The sequence below is a fragment of the Arachis hypogaea genome, chromosome 13, assembly GCF_003086295.3.
Source record: "Arachis hypogaea cultivar Tifrunner chromosome 13, arahy.Tifrunner.gnm2.J5K5, whole genome shotgun sequence".
In the NCBI taxonomy this organism is placed as follows: Eukaryota; Viridiplantae; Streptophyta; class Magnoliopsida; order Fabales; family Fabaceae; genus Arachis; species Arachis hypogaea.
Window position 1 is genome coordinate 86,885,358 of NC_092048.1, and position 20,231 is coordinate 86,905,588.

The following is a 20,231-nucleotide window of genomic DNA, read 5'->3' on the forward strand; positions in this document are numbered from 1 at the left end:
GGCTCCTATTTTAATATCTAGTATGTAAAGTAGTCGTAATACTTCTTGCTATCAGAGTAGCGCAGCCGGAAGCGTGACTTCTGATAGTGAGGGTGTTATACTAACGACTGCTACATTATACGTTCTAGCGACTATTTGATGTGACAATTGAATTTTTTTACCTTAATTTTTTTCAACTAAACACTTAAAACTCTAATATAAGTCACGGATACCTAAGTTAAAAAATCAAACTATGTAAATTAAAACCTTAAAAATCAGATTAAAGCTCGAATATAACTTCAAACAAAACTTTAACTTATGTAATGATTAATTTAAATGAGAATAAAATAAATCAACATTTAACATAATTTTTATCAATGTTTTCAAATTCGAAATTTCTATATCAAAATTAACTAGGATTTCTCTTTAAATTAAAAATTTAATGAAATAGTAACTTTAATTATCTTAACCAATATCCTAATTAATTACTTTTATGTCTTAAAAAAACTGTATATGAAAAGAAAATAATTAATTTGTCTATTTTAATAAATAGTTATTTTACTAAAATGAAAGAAACTATTTTTTAAAAATTTTTTAAGAACTAATTAATATTATATATATTTTATTACATTACATTTAGTTATAAAAATATTATTTATTTCTAATGCTTATACTAAAAATAAAAAGAAAATTTAAATCAGTGAATTTTAATCTATAATTTAATAATAATATAGTAATTATTTTATATATTCTACGAATATAAATTAATTATTTTTTTATTTATAAAAATTTTAAGAAGCTTGAGCTTGTTATATATATTTTGATGAATGTGTTATATTTTTTTATATAAATAATTAAAAAAAAATCTAATAGTTAATCTATTACCTTTTTGATTTTAGTCCAAATTAAATATTTTTTATTGTTTTTGAAAAAAAATCTTTTGAAGAATTTAATAATATGTGATGAGGAACACCGAATAAATTATATAAAAATCAATTAAAACACAACATGAAAACATCTTTAGTAAAAGATAAGATAAGCGTCTTTATCTGAATTTTCAACTATATTAAGTGTACGTAAAAATTCAGTTACCAAATTAGTTACTAATATAAAATATATATTAAAATATAAAATATATAATAAAAATAAATTAAACAACACGTATATTTATATATATAAATATATAATTATAATAGCTGATTTTTGTTGTGTATAATATTTTTATAGAAACAATATATTCTAAATGTGCTCCATTCTATCATATTTAAGAAATTAGTTTGAATGGTATTATTGAAAAAGAATATTACGCTCTACTAACTTTCATAGTACGACGTTCTTTTACATACATGTTGTTTGAAGCTTATCCTTATCTTCTCCGAGAAGTACCTCTCTGGTGCTTGAGGTAAAGCAAAGTATTTTTTGAAAAATAATACCCATTTTCGTGCAAATTCAGCGGTTTCTTGAAGAGTCTCAAAGGTGAGCATGGAAGTTCCATCATCAGAATTTAGAAACGTCAGGATCGTGAGTCATATTCTAATTAGTGTCTTTAAAAATGCGGCAAAATTTTCAGCTAATGTTCCAAAAAATGTAACGATTTATTATTATTATTATTATTATTATTATTATTATTATTATTATTAGGGGTAAGTATGGTTTTGGTCTCAAAAGTTTAGCGACAGAATCGAAACCGTCCTTCATCTAATTTTCGATTTAAAATTGTCTTTAATATTTTTTTTTCGTATTAAAATCGTCCTTTTTAATAAAATTTTTTGTTTTATTCCTAAACTACCCCTATTCCTATTTTAATAATAAAAATTATAAAATTAAAAAAAAAGAGAGAAAACGCGTGTTGGGGGAGGGGGAAGAAAACACATTGGGGGGATGTGGAAGAAAAGGGTATACGAAGAGGGAGGGGGACAGCGTCGGCGAGCCTCCGTCGTCGCCGCCGTAACCTCGTCGTCGCCGCCGCCTCCTCCAGAACTCTGTTGATGATGACGATGAAGGGGAAGGGAAGCCGCCGTCCCGCTGCCGCAGTCTCGCCGTCCCGCCGCTGCAGCCGCTGCCTCTCTCTTGTCCAGATCAACCGCGACCCTCTCCCCTCCTTCTCTTCTTTTCTGTCTCAGATCTCCTCGAACGCCGTGACCTCGTCGTCACCGCTGCCTCCTCCAGAACTCTGATGATGATGACGATGAAGGGGGAAGGGAAGCCGCCGTCCCGCCGCCGCCGTCTCGTCGTCCCGCCGCTGCAGCCGCTGCCTCTCTCTTGTCCATATCAACCGCGACCCTCTCCCCTACTTCTCTTCTTCCCTGTCTCAGATCTCCTCGAATGCCGTGACCTCGTCGTCGCCGCCGCCTCCTCCAGAACTCTGATGATGATGACGATGAAGGGGGAAGGGAAGCCGCCGTCCCGCCGCCGCAGTCTCGCCGTCCCGCCACTGCAGCCGCTGCCTATCTCTTGTCCAAATCAATCGCGACCCTCTCCCCTCCTTCTCTTCTTCCCTGTCTCAGATCTCCAAAAACTAGAGCTCACCGCCGGCGAGCCTCTCCTACTTCACCATGGCGCAGCAACGTGGAGCCTCCCCTGCTTCACCACCACGCAGCAACGTGGAGTCTCCTCTGTTTCACCACCGCCAGCGAGCCTCCCTGCTTTCCCTCCCTCAGTCCCTGTCGCAGAAGGAATCAGAGCCACCACTACCTGTTACCCTCCCTCCAGCCCCTTGATCTGATTCTGGGTTAGTTTAGCTGGATTTTAATTTTCTATTAGTTGATTTTAGGTTATTGAATTGCTGAAAGTTGCTGCTGAATTGTTGTTGTTGTTGAATTAGCTTAGGTTATTGAATTTCTGTTAATGGTTAATTGTATACAAGATCCATGGTTGTTGTTCTTCTGCATCTGGTTGTTGCTATTGAATTTGATGTTGGTCTGGATTTTCCTAATCTGTTCTTGTTCTTGTTCTGGATTTTCCTAATCTGTTCTTATTTCTTGTTCTTGTTTCTTATTTTCCTAATCTGTTCTTGTTTCCTAATCTGTTTCTCATTTTCCAAAATTTATAGATTTTTTATTTTTGTAATTGAAGATAAATTTGGGTATTTTTAATTCTTGTAATTGGATTTTGTTAATTGTATCTAAAATTTTAAAATTTTGAATTTTGTTAATGGAAGAAGAATTTTTATTCTGAAATTGTTCTGAATCTGGAATTGAAGAATTTGTTAATGGAAGAAGAAGAACAATTCTCCTGAAAAGAAGAAGAACAAGAAGAATGAAATGGTGGAAAAAAAGGGTATTTTTGTCATTTAGAAAAAAATTTATTAGAAAGGACGATTTTAAAATGAAATGCAACATTAAGGACGATTTTAAATCGAAAATTACAAGAGGGACGATTTCGATTCTGGCAAAAAACTTTTAGGACCAAAACCATACTTAACCCTTATTATTATTATTATTATTATTATTATTATTATTATTATTATTATTATTATTTAACACAATGACTAATTTATATGAATCCATGCAACGAAAGTATTGATTATGCTACATATTTATAGAATTTTTTAGAATTTGTATGATCTTGTTTCATAAAAATAAATATCTAAATATTATAATGAAAAATTTTAAAAAATAAATAAATAAATCAAATAACGAACTAGAAAGAACTAAAAAGATAATATCTAGAAATATCTATAATATCTAAGAAGTAGAATTATCTAAAAATTATAATGAATCAACTTGTGAAAACTATAAATAAGCCACTATAGAACTCATTGTAACTAACTAAACTACAAGAAACAGTATAATTATTGACGCCAAAAATTAACGGTCAGATTTTTTGTCTATATTTTTCGACGGCTTGTCGTCGATAATTTTTGACAGCTTGTCATCGATAAAATAGTTGGTGAAATACTAAAATGAAAAAGAAAACGAAAAAAGAAATTATTAGAAATAAAATACTAAAATTGAGGGTCATGTCGTCTATTATTTTGATAACCTTCTAACATATTAATATTATTGTCACATTGTCGACGAAATAATTGGTGAATTTTTTTTTAAAATCAACGGACCAGTTGTCTATTTTAGTAATTATAATATCGACAGCTTTTATCATCGATAATTTAAACGATTGAAATCTCTTTCTAAAATTGAATAAATGGTACAAATTTATTATATAAAATAGACAACTAAAATATTGATTTTTATTTTAACTAAAATTCACAAAATTAAACCCAATTTTTATCAAGGAAAAAATCACCCCACGTTTACTTTCCGCGTCCATCGTATCACTCAATTCTCGAGTAAATCCCCATAGTGGTCCTCGAGATTGACGCCGTGCATTAAAATCATCCCTGAGATTCTAATTGCACCAATTATGTTCCTGAGATTGGAAAAATTGCACCATAGTAGTCCCTGACCCGTTTTCCGTTAACGACGCGCTGACGTGAATTGATGACGTGGACCTTTGGTGACACATGTCACCTCATGGTTTGGCCACGTGTAACAGTATGATGACGTGTCGGTCAACGACACGTGGCATGCTGACGTAGATGTGTATGCCACGTGTCACAATGCTATTTTGCCACATGTCAGATTATGCCACGTGTCACAATGCTATTTGTCCACGTGTCATCCACTATGTCATCGTTACATGCACCAAATTGGTCCCTTACTTTGCATCAAATGACTCATTTTAGTCCCTGAAATTGAATGCCGTGCACCAAATTAATCCTTTCATCAGTTTTTTCTCATTTTTTTATAAATTTAAATTTTTTAATATTTTTTTATACACTAATTTTAATTATATTTTTTATTATACATATTTTATAATGAATTTTTTAATTAATAATGTTAACTTGTATCATTAGAGTACATGTTAACTAAAACCAAAACTTTATTATTGTCTCTTGTGTTTATTTGTATCTGTTTTAATACTGTTCAAGTCATGGTTACAATAAGTACTTATATTGATTAATAGTGTAATATATGAAAAAGTCGCCTAATTAAGATATAGATAAAATGAATTATAATAATCGACAGTATAAATCTATCTTATTAATTTAGTGAGAAGTTAATTATATGAAAAATCGGACATTCTTAAAATGGATGGGAATAATGAATTTATATTAGTTAATAAGTACCTTATCAAGTATTCCTAAAATATTTATTAAAGTGTTAAATATTAAAAAAATTGTATTAAGGAATATTATTATACTCGTAACTTACACTCTTTATTAAATCAATATCAATATGTCACATAATTCTTTTACTAAAATATTGTAGAAAAAAATTGTATAATTAAAACTAATATTTTAAAAATATTTTATAAAAACACTTGTATTTAAATAACTTGTGAAAAGATAAAATTAAAATTAGTATTCAAATATATAATGAGAATTTTAAATTTATAAAAAAATGAGAGAAAACTAATGAAATGACTAATTTGATGCATGACATTCAATTTCAGGGACTAAAATGAGTCATTTGATGTAAAGGGACCAATTTGGTGCACATGTAACGATGACATAGTGGATGACACGTGGACAAATAGCATTGCGACACATGGCAAAATAGCATTGTGACACGTGGCATACCCATCTACGTCAGCATGCCACGTGTCATTGACCGACACGTCATCATACCGTTATACGTGGCCAAACATAAGGTGACACGTGTCACCAAAAGTCCACGTCATTAAGCCACGTCAGCGCGTCGTTAATGGAAAACGGGTCAGGGACTACTATGGTGCAATTTTTCCAATCTCAGGGACGTAATTGATGCAATTGAAATCTCAGGGACGATTTTAGTGCACGACGTCAATCTCGGGAACTACTACGGGGATTTACTCCTCAATTCTCCAAAAATTAATCTCAAGCCTTCAAAAAACCAGAACATACACTAATTAACCCCAAATTTTCAGAGTAAGGCTGCTTCTTCTTCTCCAACGCCCGAGAGTAGAGGCCAAAGACAAAGTCACGGTCATGGATAAAATCTCTCTCTCTCTCATTGTGATTTGTGAATCTGCATGTAAGTTCTTCTTCTTCCACAGATTCGTCGTTGCAACATCTTTGCCGGTCGCCCGTCGCTATGAGCCCGTCGTCGTCGCAGCTTCTTGTAAGTTTCCCTCTGTCTCTCTCTGATTATTATATTTATTTTTTCAGTTTTTGTATTTACTATTTTCATCATGAAAGTCTGAATTTGTATTTGTTAATAACAATCGCATCAATATTACTAAAACTTAGTTAGCATAATCAATTCTTCTTGATTTGGAGATTCGATTTACTTATTGAATTTTCATCTGTTTTGCTGGTCACTGTGGTTTGGTAGGGTTTCTATTTGATTTAACATTTGTTTTAGTGAATTTATGCTCTAAATTTACCAGTTTGTTGTTTATTTTACTTTTGTTAGTGTGGAATCTGTGGAAGAATAATCTGGATTTACAATAATTTCTTTGTAGAGATCAGACATGCAGCAAAACTATGCCTGGATCACTGGAACATGATGGACAGTTCAACCATTGAAAATCTGTAACCATTTTTCATTTTACTCCATCATTGATTTAAGGATTGGGTCTTAATAATGCTAGTCTGCATCCAACAGCAATATATATGTATATACTTTTTTTTAAAACAAAACAAAGTTTGTAGTTCTTAGTTTATCCTTAAATTTTTAGGTTATTCATCATTTGAAAACTTTAAGACCACATCAATTGCTTGCGCAAATGGTATATATGTACTGCCTTCCTAGCAATGGCCGACACATTGAATAAGATCAGTTATGGAGAATTGAAACAGATGAAGACTAAGATGCAACAACTTTACCTCACCATGGCACCTGCTTTGAAGCCATTAGAAAGTTTGTTCATTTGTTTTATTCCTGTTGAAAATAATAATCTATACAATATAAAAGTATTCCCATTTGTAACCTTTTTTTGTTGTCTTCTAACTCTATTGAATTTACCTTTTTCAAGTTCAGGTATAGTTTTTATGAGATATAAATGTATAAACATGTTAAAAGGAAAAAATTACTGCCACTAAGATGCTACCACTAGCCTACTACAATCAATGTTTATGTATTACTTTAATTGCACACTTGGCCTGTATATGTATGTACATTGCATTCTGCATCATTAAAATGTGACTTCCAATTCTTATGTTAAATTTAAATAATATATGCATTTTGTGAAAAAGTAGTTTTACTCTTTAATGTTATATTATTTTTAATTACATTACTCATTAAAATTAAAAATGTGACTAGATTGGCACTGCAGAGCTTGTCAAGTCGCTAGCAGCAGCAGTATAATATTCAACTTAGTTCATTTGTTTATTTCTTAGACATAAAAGGAGTAATTGCCTCAAAGAGCATTCATTGTCATTGCTATGAATGTTCAAAAGTTGGGAAGTACCCTAAATCAATATTCAAGAGGATGAGATAATTTTTGCTTCCTGTGTTGTTCTTCTTGTTGGCTTTTTTATTTAGTTGTGATATTTGATTTAAATGTTACAAATTTCGAGTATCTCAACATATAGTAACCTCAATTATTCTGTAGCATAAACTCAAGTTTTTTTTATTCGCTACTTTTTTCAATTGTTCTATTTGTATTGAGCGACTTTAATTTGTTTTCTTTTGTTTTAGATTGAATCTTAACTCTATAGTTACTCTATAATTTGTTTTCTTTTTGGTGATGCAAAACCAGGTTAAACCAAGCCATGTTGATACCATTTTGCTACAAGAAAGCTCTTATTTTTTGTGATCTATAGTCTACCTCAAAATATTCCAATAAGCAAGGCACTAAGTACTCATTATGTTTTATTTCTTAAGTTATTTCTATTAGATTTTGATAGGAACTAATCATACTTTTGAAGCACCATTTTGGCCATTTTAGCTGAAGAGATCACTATGGTGGTTAATTATCCCAACTTCAAAGTCATTATTGGGCCATGAATAATTGCAAGAATAGCAGAGAAATGGTGGGGTTTTTTTCCAAGTTGGTGTAGGTTTCCAATGATGGGAAGAAGAGAAGGTCCTGGTGGAAGTTTGTAGCTTGCTTTGCTTCTTCTTACATTTCAATGATGGAGAAAATAAAGAGTGGTGCAAGTCAGAAAAAAAAGAAGAAGCAGCAGCATCGACACAACTCTTTGGAGAGTTTAAGAGAGACAAGAATTGGATCCAGAATGGTGCTGAGAAGTGTGAAGTTGTAGAACAAGCTTTTGAGAAATGTGATTGGAAATAAATGAAATTATGTCTAATCTCAACTAAGAATGGAGAAGCAATTCTATTTATATACTATATGACTATCATATTTATGTTGTCTTAAATCTTTATGCTAGAGGATTGTTTATTATTTTGTTAAGTTTATAAACTTATTATTTAATATTTAGTACAAATTTTATTTTTATATTTAAAATTTTAGTTGGCTCTTTATTTAATATTTATTATAAATTTTACTTATATATTTAAAAGTTTATTTACATAATTGTCTACAATTTTTTTAAATAAAAAATATGACTATTAAAATCGACAACACTCTTGTCGCTTTTTAAATTTAAAATAGACTAACGAAAATAAAAAATTGACGACATGCTTGTCAATATCTTAATAATTAAATCGACGGCTACTTTGTCAATATTAATGTATCAAATATCGACACACAGGTTGTCAATTTTATGTAATATTATCGACGGCAACTTTTTCGATTTTACTAAATAAGTAAAAATGTTAAACTCATATTATAGATGAAAATGGTATCAATTTTATTGAACACTTATCGACGGTCCTGTAAGCTGTCGATTTTATTAGAATTTCGAAAAATTGACACGTTAAAAAGTGACAACTTGTGCCGTCGATTTTTAGAATTATCGACGGCAAAGCCGTCAATTTGGTCGTCGATTTTAACGGTGTTTCTTGTAGTGTAATAAACACAAATTTCACTAGCCTTTGTACTCTCTCCTTAACCCATCAATAATATATCTATCAATTTTCTCAAACCATTCATGCACTACTTATTCATTAAAACTATCCTTGCTATAATATTCAAGTCCATACTACACTAAACCAACAACAAACTAAACTAACTATGATATCAGAGCTACGTTCAATCATTTGTTGGGTGTAGAATCTTTCTTTCTAACTATCAACTATACATATCCACCACATTATAACCCACTCCAATAAATTTTTTTATAACCATGACTATTTCAACTATAAATATTTTTGTGCCCATATTGTCCAAAGACAATCATGAAGACTGGTATTCTCAAATAAAAATATTTCTACAAGCACAAGATTTATGGGATGTTGTCCATGAAGGGTTTACCATGCCAGAGAATCAAGCAACACTTTCTGCTGCAGAAAAGAAGAAATTGAAGGAAGAGCAAATAAATTATATTATATTTCTCTAGCTTTCCCCCAACAAACTATAACGAAGACAATCTTCTCAACAACAAAAAGAATATTGTCAGGTAAGAAAGTGTAGAAAAATTTTGAGTATGAGTTCAGAGGCTACACAAAAGGTACGCACAATCTTTCTCCAATCTCTAAGGAAGCAATACACAAATATGAAAATGAAATATTCTGAGAAAATAAAAAGTTACTATACAAGATTAATGAGTTTAGTAAATGAAATAAAAGCTTATGGAGAGGACTTACTCGATAAAAAGATAGTGGAGAAAATACTCATTAGTTTGCCTTTCAAATTCGATTCTAAAGTGTCTAAAATTGAGAAAACTAAGGATTTATCAACACTACTAACACTAACAGAGTTAATAAGTTCATTACAAACTACCAGACGATGATCCTGCTCCTACCGTCATGCCTCCTCCTCCTGCTCGTTCTTCTAGGGTAAGGAATCCACCTCCTCATCTTCTTGATTACCATTGCTTTTCTACTATTCTTCATCAACATGAACCTAAGACATTCAGAGAAGCCTCCTCAAACCCAAATTGGCAACAAGCAATGCAAGAAGAATTACAGGCTCTTGAAAAAGCACACCACTTGGGATCTGGTTGATCCTCCTTCTGATCAGAAAGTTGTGGGCAGTAGATGGGTATACAAGATCAAGACTCGCTCTGATGGCTCTATTGACCGTTATAAGGCCCGCTTGGTTGCTCAAGGTTGTACGCAAGAGTATGGTATTGATTATGAAGAGACTTTTGCCCCTGTCGCTCGTCTTATGTCTGTTAGAGCTCTTCTTGCCATTGCCGCGGTTAAAAAATGGTCTCTCAGTCAGATGGATGTGAAGAATGCATTTCTTAATGGGGATTTGAAAAAGACAGTCTATATGAAACCACCTCCGGGATATCCTTGTCCTTCTAATAAGGTTTGTCTCCTTCGCAAGGCACTTTATGGACTTAAGCAAGCTCCTCGTGAATGGTTTGACAAGTTCAGCACTACCATATACAGTCTTAGTTTTACTTCTAGCCCTCATGAGAATGCGCTCTTCATTCGTAAAAGCGAACGTGGAGTTGTTCTTCTACTTTTGTATGTTGATGACATGATAATTACTAGGGATGATGTTGATGGTATCTCTGATCTCAAGGCCTCACTTCACCGTACCTTTGAGATGAAAGATCTTGGTTCTCTCAGCTATTTTCTTGGTCTCGAGGTCATCTCCACCGATGATGGCATCTATCTCTCTCAAGCTAAGTATGCTTCAGATCTTCTTGCTCGCACTGGGATTACAGATAGTCGCACTGAGTCTACTCTTCTTGAGCTTAATGTTCGATTTACCCCTATAGATGGCACTGTTTTGGATAATCCGACTCTCTATCGACAGTTAGTTGGCGGTCTCGTCTACTTGACTGTCACCCGACCAGACGTCGCCTATCCGGTTCATGTACTTAGCCAGTTCTTGTCAGCTCCTCGTACTACTCACTATGCGGCAGTTCTACGCATTCTTCGCTACATCAAAGGCACTCTCTTTCATGGCCTTTATTTTTCTGCTCATTCCTCTTTGTCTCTTCAGGCTTACTCTGATGCTGATTAGGCTGGTGATCCCACTGATCGTCGTTCTACTACTGGTTATTGTTTGTTTCTTGGAAACACTCTCATTTCTTGGCGTGCTAAGAAGCAAATGTTCACTGCTCGCTCAAGCACAGAAGCTGAGTACCGTGCCCTCGCTGACACCACTGCTGAAGTTGTCTCGGTTTGTTGGCTTCTCGAAGATTTGGGTGCTCCTCAGTCGTCCCTTACTGATGTTTTTTGTGATAACTGCAGTGCTATTCAGATCGTCCATAATGATGTATTTCATGAACGCACCAAACACATTGAGCTTGATTGTCACTTTGTTCGGAAACGTATCCTTATTGATGCTATTCGTCTCGTTGCTGTTGGAACACTAGATCAGACTGCTGATATCTTCACGAAAGCTCATCACCCGACTCGTTTCCGGACTTTGTTATCCAAACTCAAGTTGGTATCCTTAGCTCCCACTTGAGTTTGAGGGGGGATGTTAGAGAATCATTAGCATCAATTTAGATCAATTAGTATCGTCTATTTTTAAATAGTATATCTGTATATTAATTATAGGATTCTATGCCTTTATTACTCTGGTTCATTTAGCACCTATAAATACCTCTTGTATATTGTACCTTTTGATCACATTTCAATAATACACTTTTCAGATTCCTCTCATAGTCTCTTGTTTCTAACAAAGATGATGAAGATTCAATAAAAAATGTAGTTCAGTCTAAACTCAATATAAAATCTTAGAATCTAAATAAAAGAGGAGAAAAAAGACAAAAAAAATTCTAGAAGTTCAGACACTTCTAGAAAAATAGAAAATAGAATAAAAGATAGGAAACAATATTCTTCATGTGGCATATGCAAGAAAATCAACTACCTAGAGAAGGGTTGTTGGCATCGTGAAAAATCACAGTGTCGCAATGTAAAAGGTTTGGGCATATGGAGAAAGACTGTAGGATCAAGATCAATTATCGCGCAAACTTCTCTGAAGAAAAGGAGGGAGAAAAGTGCCCCTTCTATGCATCATCACAAGAAGAGCGAAAGAAGAAAGATGAATATGGTATCTCGATAGTGGTTGCAGTAATCACATGACAGGTGATCAAAGCCTATTTAGTAAGATCAATAAATCTGTTCGATCTGGCATCAGACTGAGTGATGAAACAATCGTGCAGGCGAATGACAAAGGTACAATCATGTACCTTTGTACAGGCGAATCATAAAGGCACTATAAATCAAGAAAATCAATCTCCCTAAATCTTTGATAATAAGAACAATAGTTGAGCATAAGGAAATTTTCAGAAAAGCAAGGGTTAAGAAAATTCTCAGGTTTCAAATCTTAGTCAAAAGCAAAATTCATTTTATAATCACCAACCAAAAGGCAAGCATTCACAATCTTTCTCTCAAATTATTAAGTAGGAAATAGTTCCGTGACAGAAAAGCCATGTTTAGCAACAAAGAACCATAACGGAACCAAATCATTAAATTAGAAAAGCATAACTAAACTTCAAGATCGGAAAAGACTTTCGATCCGACTAACTGATCACCCAAATAATTTACTACACTTAAGCAAAGAAAATCACCAATCAAACAAACAACAATAACATTCTATTCATATGTTTCATCACATAGTCCTTCTTCTTGAGCAACTAATTAACAAATTTTAAAATTATTGATTTGAAAGAAAGAATTAAAACCTAATCAAAATTATGTTAGCTTCAAAGATCATCAACATAAGAATAAATTTGTTTTATTGAAATCCAGAAGAAAGCATCTCAACTATCAGCTAAGCAAATTCACAATCCACAAATCCGAATACAGTTGTATAAAAAGAATCATATTCTAATTCACATAAAAAATATTGAATCTTTTAGTTCATGAATGAAATCTTGAAATCCAGAACTATAGAGAACAACATGAAGACGAAGAAGGTTAAAGCAAATATTCACAAAAGCGAGGAAGAGTAAAATCAACTAAAAGATAAAGAGTTAAAACCGAAACCATTGCACCAACGCGTTCAAAATAACCTACCAAAGGATAAGTCAAGATTGGATATAAGTAAAGGATAGGAGTAGCAAGAAGCGGCAGAGGACGCATGATCACAATAATCAAAAGGCAACAATGACATAGAGGACAAGGATGACATTCCTATAGGCCTCTGATAGTGCCACAATTTGTACAAATAGGCGCGCTTCTATTTATACAATTGTGACCCTACCATAGGACACTTACTCCATATTACACAAGTTAAACCTAGGCTCTGATACCACTTTGTCACGACCAAAAATGAGCCATGACCGACGTTCAGGGAGACAGTCCCCTAGCATGCCTATCAGACTCAAATATAAATTAAATAAGAAAGTTACAAAGATTTTAAATAATTTACAAGTTCTAAAATAAATAGTTATACATTTTTAACGAAAGTTAAAATAACTAAGAATGGTTGGATCCTGCCTGTGACATACGGAGCATACAACGTCAAGGAACTCAACAAGGAACAGATATCCATTGTAGATCATAATTCTTGAATAGAGAGCTCACATATTCAAGTATTTATTCCTGAAAAATATTCTTAGAAAAACGGAATGAGTTTTGTAACTCAGTGACTAGACAATACATTTACAATCCACATGAGACCATATAAATATTATTATTAAAGTAATTTTTAATTAGAAAACAGTAATTGATCATAATAAGTGAATCAATAAGGGAGTTCTCATATAGAAATCAAATCAAAAGTTTACACTTGGGCGGCTCCACCTCTATGGGTAGCCCTTTCCTTTTGTGTGTCCTAACAGAATAACAAATCTAATGTGCAGCCTACACATTAGGCTAGTAACACCCCTGCTAGCTAGAGTCTGAGTTAGATGCATCTAAGTTAACGTCATAATCGCTGTTAACTACGGTTTTCTAATATGAGCCTCTCAAACTAATTCAAAACATATAGTTTCAATTACAATAAATATTTAATCTTTCAGATATATAAAGTATCGAATCAAATCAAATCAGATAATAATTTCTTGTCAAAAATCTTTTCTAACTATACTTTTTCAATCACAAAAACAAATTTTACAATTTCAAAATAAGTGAGTGATCAACAAATACTTTAATGCTTCAAAAGTATGTATTTGAGTAAAATCAAATATTCTAAAATAATATAAAACTTTATCAAACATATACATATAGTCTCATATAAAATTTCTAAGGTACGAGCTTCATAAAAATAATTATCCAACTATAATAAATCAATTATTTTAATCAAATCAAAATTCTTCAACAATAATTTTATAAATATAATTAAAAACTTAAAATAGCATAAACCAAAAGGTTAACGGTTATAAATGTAAAGCTTACTCACAACATGGTCCTAAGGGACCAAAGAGACTAAATTCGGAGTGCCAAATTCAAGGTGAGGAGGATTGAAGTAGAATAGAAAATGAGCACAAAATTTGGACCAGAGTAGCAACAAGATGGAGTTGGCGATAGTTCTGGGAATCTAAAACATGACAAAACTAAAATTGAATTAAAACAAGGACAAGGCAGATTAAATGGTGGCATAATAGGACAGGAAAGCTAGAGCAGAATTAAGGAGAAAGGCTGGACTAGGATAGTGACAAGAACGGTTCAGCTCCAGCAGCACCACCAACTCTAGCTGCAAGGACGATGGCTTGGTTCAGGTACATCCGAACGTCGACAGGAACAACGCAGCAATGGACAGTGCCTCCTCCCTGGCGTTTCTCTCTCTCCGCGAACTCCTCTCTCTCTTTGAAACTCCAAATCTGCAACTACGTCGACGACTGTGAGGCTGGCTTCGACGGCGGAGGCTAGGTCTCCGGCAGTGACGGCGACGGAACCTCCCTCCTATATCCATCGTGCCTCTTTCTTTTCTGCACGTTCTCTTCTCTCTGCTCAGGCTTCCCTCAGCGACGGTGACAGTCTTCCACGTGCAGCCACGACGATGACAGTGACGGCGGCGTGGCCCTCAGCAACATCATCCTCCTTCTCCCCCTCTTCCTTTCTTCTCCCTCTCTGCTTTCCCTCTCTCTTTTTCTTTCTTTCATTCTCAGCAGTGTGTGCATGTTAAGAGATATTTAGGGTTTAGTTTGGAAAAAAAGGAGTAAGGATATTTTAGGGATTTTACAAATAGAGGATATGAAACAACAACATCATCAGCCGGGTAAACTGGGTGAATGGTTTAAAGCTAATCAAATTGGAGTCAAGGTGGAACGAAGGGAGGAGACAAGGAAAGGGGAGAGCAATGAAGCACGTCTGAATGGGGAAATAAGGAAGAAGAAACCAGTCCCAGATTGTTCAGTAGACCAATTTACAGGCCAGAATTTCAAAGTCAGCAACAAAGAGAATGAAACTCAACAATCTGACACTGGTGCCCGGTGTGAAGGGGAATCAAATTGCATCCTAATGTTAACCTAATAAAGTGACACAAAAACATGCTGTAAGAGATCCTCTTCAAGAAATTGAGACTAGTTCAAAGGCACAAAAGGGAGATAGTGAAGAAATATCACTCTCTAGTGGGGTTAAAAAATTGAAGAAGTTGGCGAGAAAAGGAGGAGGGGAGCTAGTTCACCTTGCTGAGTAGAAAAGGAGTGTTCAGAGTCCGAATAAATATAGCGTACAAATTAGAACCGCTTCACCTACAGCTTTAATCAGTACATATCCCCCCGGTGGATCGCAAGTTCCTCTTCCAATATTGCACCTTCTTTTGGACTTTTTCTTTGATGTCACTGAAGGTAGTTTTCTTAGAGCGATGGACCACCGATGGTAACACTAGGTATTTATCGTGTACTTCAATATGATCAACATTCATAATTGCTGCTAGTTGTTCCCGGATGTCTTGTGGAGTATTATTACTGAAAAATGATGATTTAGGTAAATTCACTTTTTGCCTGCTTATACTTTTATAATTCATGAGCAATGAGAGGATATTCTGGCAATGTTCTGGCAATGCCTTACCAAAAAGGATTGAGTCATCTGTAAATAGTAAGTGGTTTATTGTTGGACTTCTCTTATTTATCTAAATTTCTTGTATAAGCTTGTTTTGTTCTGCCTCATGTAGCATGAAGGATAATCCTTCCACACATATCAGAAAAGATAAGGTGATAAGGGGGTTTCCTTGACGGATTTCTCTTGTTGGCTTAAAAAAACTATAAGGTTGACCCTCCATAAGTACATAATAAGAAACAGTAGAGACTAATTTTGTTATCCAAGAAATCTATTTAACATCAAAGCCCATCTTATGCAACATAAACTATAAAAAATGCCATTCAACTCTATCATATACTTTACTCATATCTAACTTCATTGCCATTTCATAATCAATCCCTCTTTTCTTAGTTTTTAGATAGTACATTCATTCATGAGCTATTAGTATATTATCAGAGATTAATCTTCCTTTTAGGAAGGCACTTTGGGTAGGACTTATAATCACATTCATGAAATTTTGTAATCTATGAACCAACACCTTTAAGATAATCTTATATACAACCGTAGATAAACTAATTGGTCTCACCTCTGTCATATCTCTGGCACCAGGAATCTTTGGGATTAAACAAATTTAAGTGTGATTGAAACTCTCAAATATCTTTCCTCCTCCAAAGAAGCTGCGTACTACTTTATGCTCATCTCTGCCAACTATGTCCAAGTATTCTTGAAAGAATTTTGCCGTAAAACCATCATCACCCGGAGCACTAGTCGCATATACAATAAAAGCAACCCTCTTAGTTTCTTTAGTGGATAATATTTCTGTCAGTCTAAGATTCATGCTAGCTATAACCATGGGCTGAAAGTGTTTAAAGAAAGGGGATGGATCTTCCTTATTGGTTGAAGTAAATATATTTCTGAAGTAGTTTTCACCTACATTTGCAATGCCCTCAGGGGTGGAAGTAAGAACACTGTCCTCTCTTACTAGTCCTCAGATTTTATTTCTCCGATTTCTAGCATGAAATTTCTAGTGAGAAAATTCGTGTTACGATGCCCTTCCTTCAACCATTTGCACCTGGATTTTTCCTTCCAATAAGACTCCTCTTTAGCATAAACATCTTCCAGCTTCTTTTCAATTTTAATCACCTCAAAACCTCCATGTGTGCCTTCTCCTCTCACTTCCTCCAATTACGTCACCAAATCATCTATTTCCTTTTTAGAGTTATTATTAGTCTAAGTCTTTTAGGTAAAGAACTTATGCCTACATACCTTAAGTTTTTGGGCTAGGATAAACATCGGGAAACCATATACCTCTGTAAGCCATGCCTCCTCAATTAATATTCTAAGTTCATCCCTTGCACACCACATTTCTTGAAATCTGAATCGTCTCTTAATTTTCCAATTGACTGAGTCAGTGTAAAGTAAGAGAGGAGAGTGATCAGATTCTCTAAGAGCTTTCTTACCATAGCTCCTTGGTAATGTTCACACCATTGATTACTTGCCAAGAACCTATCCAACCTCTCCCGTATAAGCCAATCCCCCTTTCTCCCGTTGAACCAAGTAAAGGGTTGATCAATCATCCTAAGATCTATAAGAAAATTATCATCAATGAAGCATCCACCCACTTCTCATCTTAGCACTATATAGCATTGAAGTCCCCAAATAGCACCATATTACCTCTAAATTGCTCTAAATATGCAATAGTTGCTGAAATTGGGATAGTCTATTGGACTCATTAGTGCTAAGATGAACCCCTATGAGCCCCCATTCCACCCTCCTTATCTCATCTTTTATCATCACTGCTTGAAAGAAGTCACCCTACAGAATTATCTGGACTTGAATATGTTCTTTCTAAGCCAATATGGTACCTCCAGCTAATCCAACTGGGTCCACAATCCTCCAATCTTTGTACCTGCATAACCTGAGTTTTTGTTCCACCAACCGGGATTGGGATTGACAAATCCTTTTGAGATTGTGGACCGTCAGGGGTCTCTCCAAACTCGACAGTTCCACATTAAAATCCTCATGACGCTGATGACTTGCATCATCTACCTCTTTTTCTTATCTAAAAGGACCATAAAAAGAGCATAATCTCATTAAATCAATGTAATTTCATGAACCAAATGATAAATATTATGGTACATTGCTTTAAAATGGGTTTGTGTTGAATTTCAGGTGAAAAGAGCAACAAAAAGAGAAGGAAACAACAAATAAAGCTGAGCGTGTGAAGCTAGGCGTGCCACTTGGAACAAACGCCATGAAATTGTATGGGCGTGTGACAATGGCCAAATCGCATATAGGTTAGGAACTCGATTATCCAAAAATGGAATTAGCGTTGTAACTATAGTCCTAACCCAACAAGTTGGCCACCGATCAAATTAGAAACTCACAAGATGTGTCACAATTCAAAACTAATTCAAAACCGAGAGTATTTGACTCCCGAGTCGTCTCCCAAGGAGTACTTTTAGAATAATGAGTGTGCAAATCCAGTTGTAGTGATCAAGGGGTTGTCAATGAAGAAATGTACATATAAAGCAATAAAAGAACATGCAAAATTGTAATGATTGAACTAATGAAGAAATTAAAGAACCGACTATGTAATATAAACAAGTATAAAAGAGATCAACATAGAAGTATATTAAAGATTAAAAGCATCAAAAAGAGTCTTGGCTTGGAGTGAGCTAAGGGTCCTTTCCTTGTTGGAACCACAACTATGACATTTATGATAGATTAATCTCACTTGATCAACCCTCACATCGGAAGGTAAGTTAAATGAGCATAAGTGTTCCCAACCCACAAATCCTAAATTGCTTGCTAATTGGCTTAGCAACAAATTAGCATTAGTGGGAACAAGAACAATTAACAATCCAAGAATTGAAACTAAATGTTGGACATTCCAACTCTAGAAACCCGATTGCTCACTTTACCCAAGCCAAGAACAAAAAATTTAGCCTAAAACCATGTTTGACATTTTGTCAAACACTTGGTGGGGAAAAACCTTAAACATGGAGAAAATGAGAAAATGCTTGAAACTAAAAGCAACAATTGATCTCAATCAACAAGAATAACACAAAAAAGTATGAAACAAACATCAAACATCAAATTCATCAACAAAAAATTAAAATTGTAAGAAAGAAGCAAAATTGAACTATAACTTGAATTAAAAAAAAGAGTAATGACAATGTAACTATAAAGAGTAATAACAAGAGAATACTTACAATGAAAGCTAGCAAAATCCAAGATCAAAAATGGAAATGGCACTTGAATGTAAAACCCTAATATAAACCCTAATAGAGATGATGAAAAACTTAGAAAAAAACTAACTAAAGCTTCCTACTACTACTCTTAAAACTATACTAATGATATGCTATCTTATGTCCCTCATTTCCCCTCCAATATGAGCTAGAAGACTTCAGAAATGGGCCTCCAAAGCCCCCAAATCGCGAGTCACGTGCCATTTTAATGAAGTCATGTGCGGACACCTGTGCGGATGCACAGATGCGTGCGTCCGCACACCTTGCGAGAAATCCAGTCCTGTGCGTACGCACAAGTAGTCGTGCGCACGCACACTAGGCGATGCTTGAATGGACGCGTGACGCGCTCGAAGCAATCTATGCGCTCTGACTGGGCAGCTGTGCGTACGCACAGGCAGCCGTGCACACACACATCTCTGAGCTCATCTCCTTTGATTCTTCATGTTTCCTCCATTTTGCATGCTCTTCTTCCATTTTCTCCAACCCATTCCTACCTTATACACCTGGAATCACTCACAAACAACGTCAAGGCATCGAATGGAAGACAAACAGAACAAAATAGATTAAATTAAGCACAAAAGAGCACATTTTCATAATCAAGCGCAATTTGGAAGGAAAGTTCAAAAGCATGCTATTAAAGGGAATAAGTGCAAGTTTATATGATGAAAATTCATCCAATTCTAACCAAAATAATATGGATTCATCAGCGTGGCATGCCAGCATAAGGGCGTGGCACGCCATTTGCATTTTTCAGAGAAGAGTCCTTGAAGCCTTAACAAGGGTGTGGCACGCCAGGGGCCAGGCGTAGCACGCTAGTTATATTTTCCAGAAAGGGGTTCTTAGAGCTTTAACAAGGGTGTGGCACGCCAGAAGTCAGGCGTGGTATGCCAGTTACAATTTTTAGAGAGCAAGATTGAATGCCACAAAGAGGGCGTGGCACGCCAGGTTGGGCGTCGCACGCCAACCCCATTGATGAGCAGATAATTTATACCCTTTTTGGCATAGTTTTTAGCATGTTTTAGTTACTTTTTATTATAGTTTTATTAGTTTTTGTTCAAAAATAAAATTTTTAGACTTTACTATGAGTTTGTATATTTTTCTATGATTTCAGGTA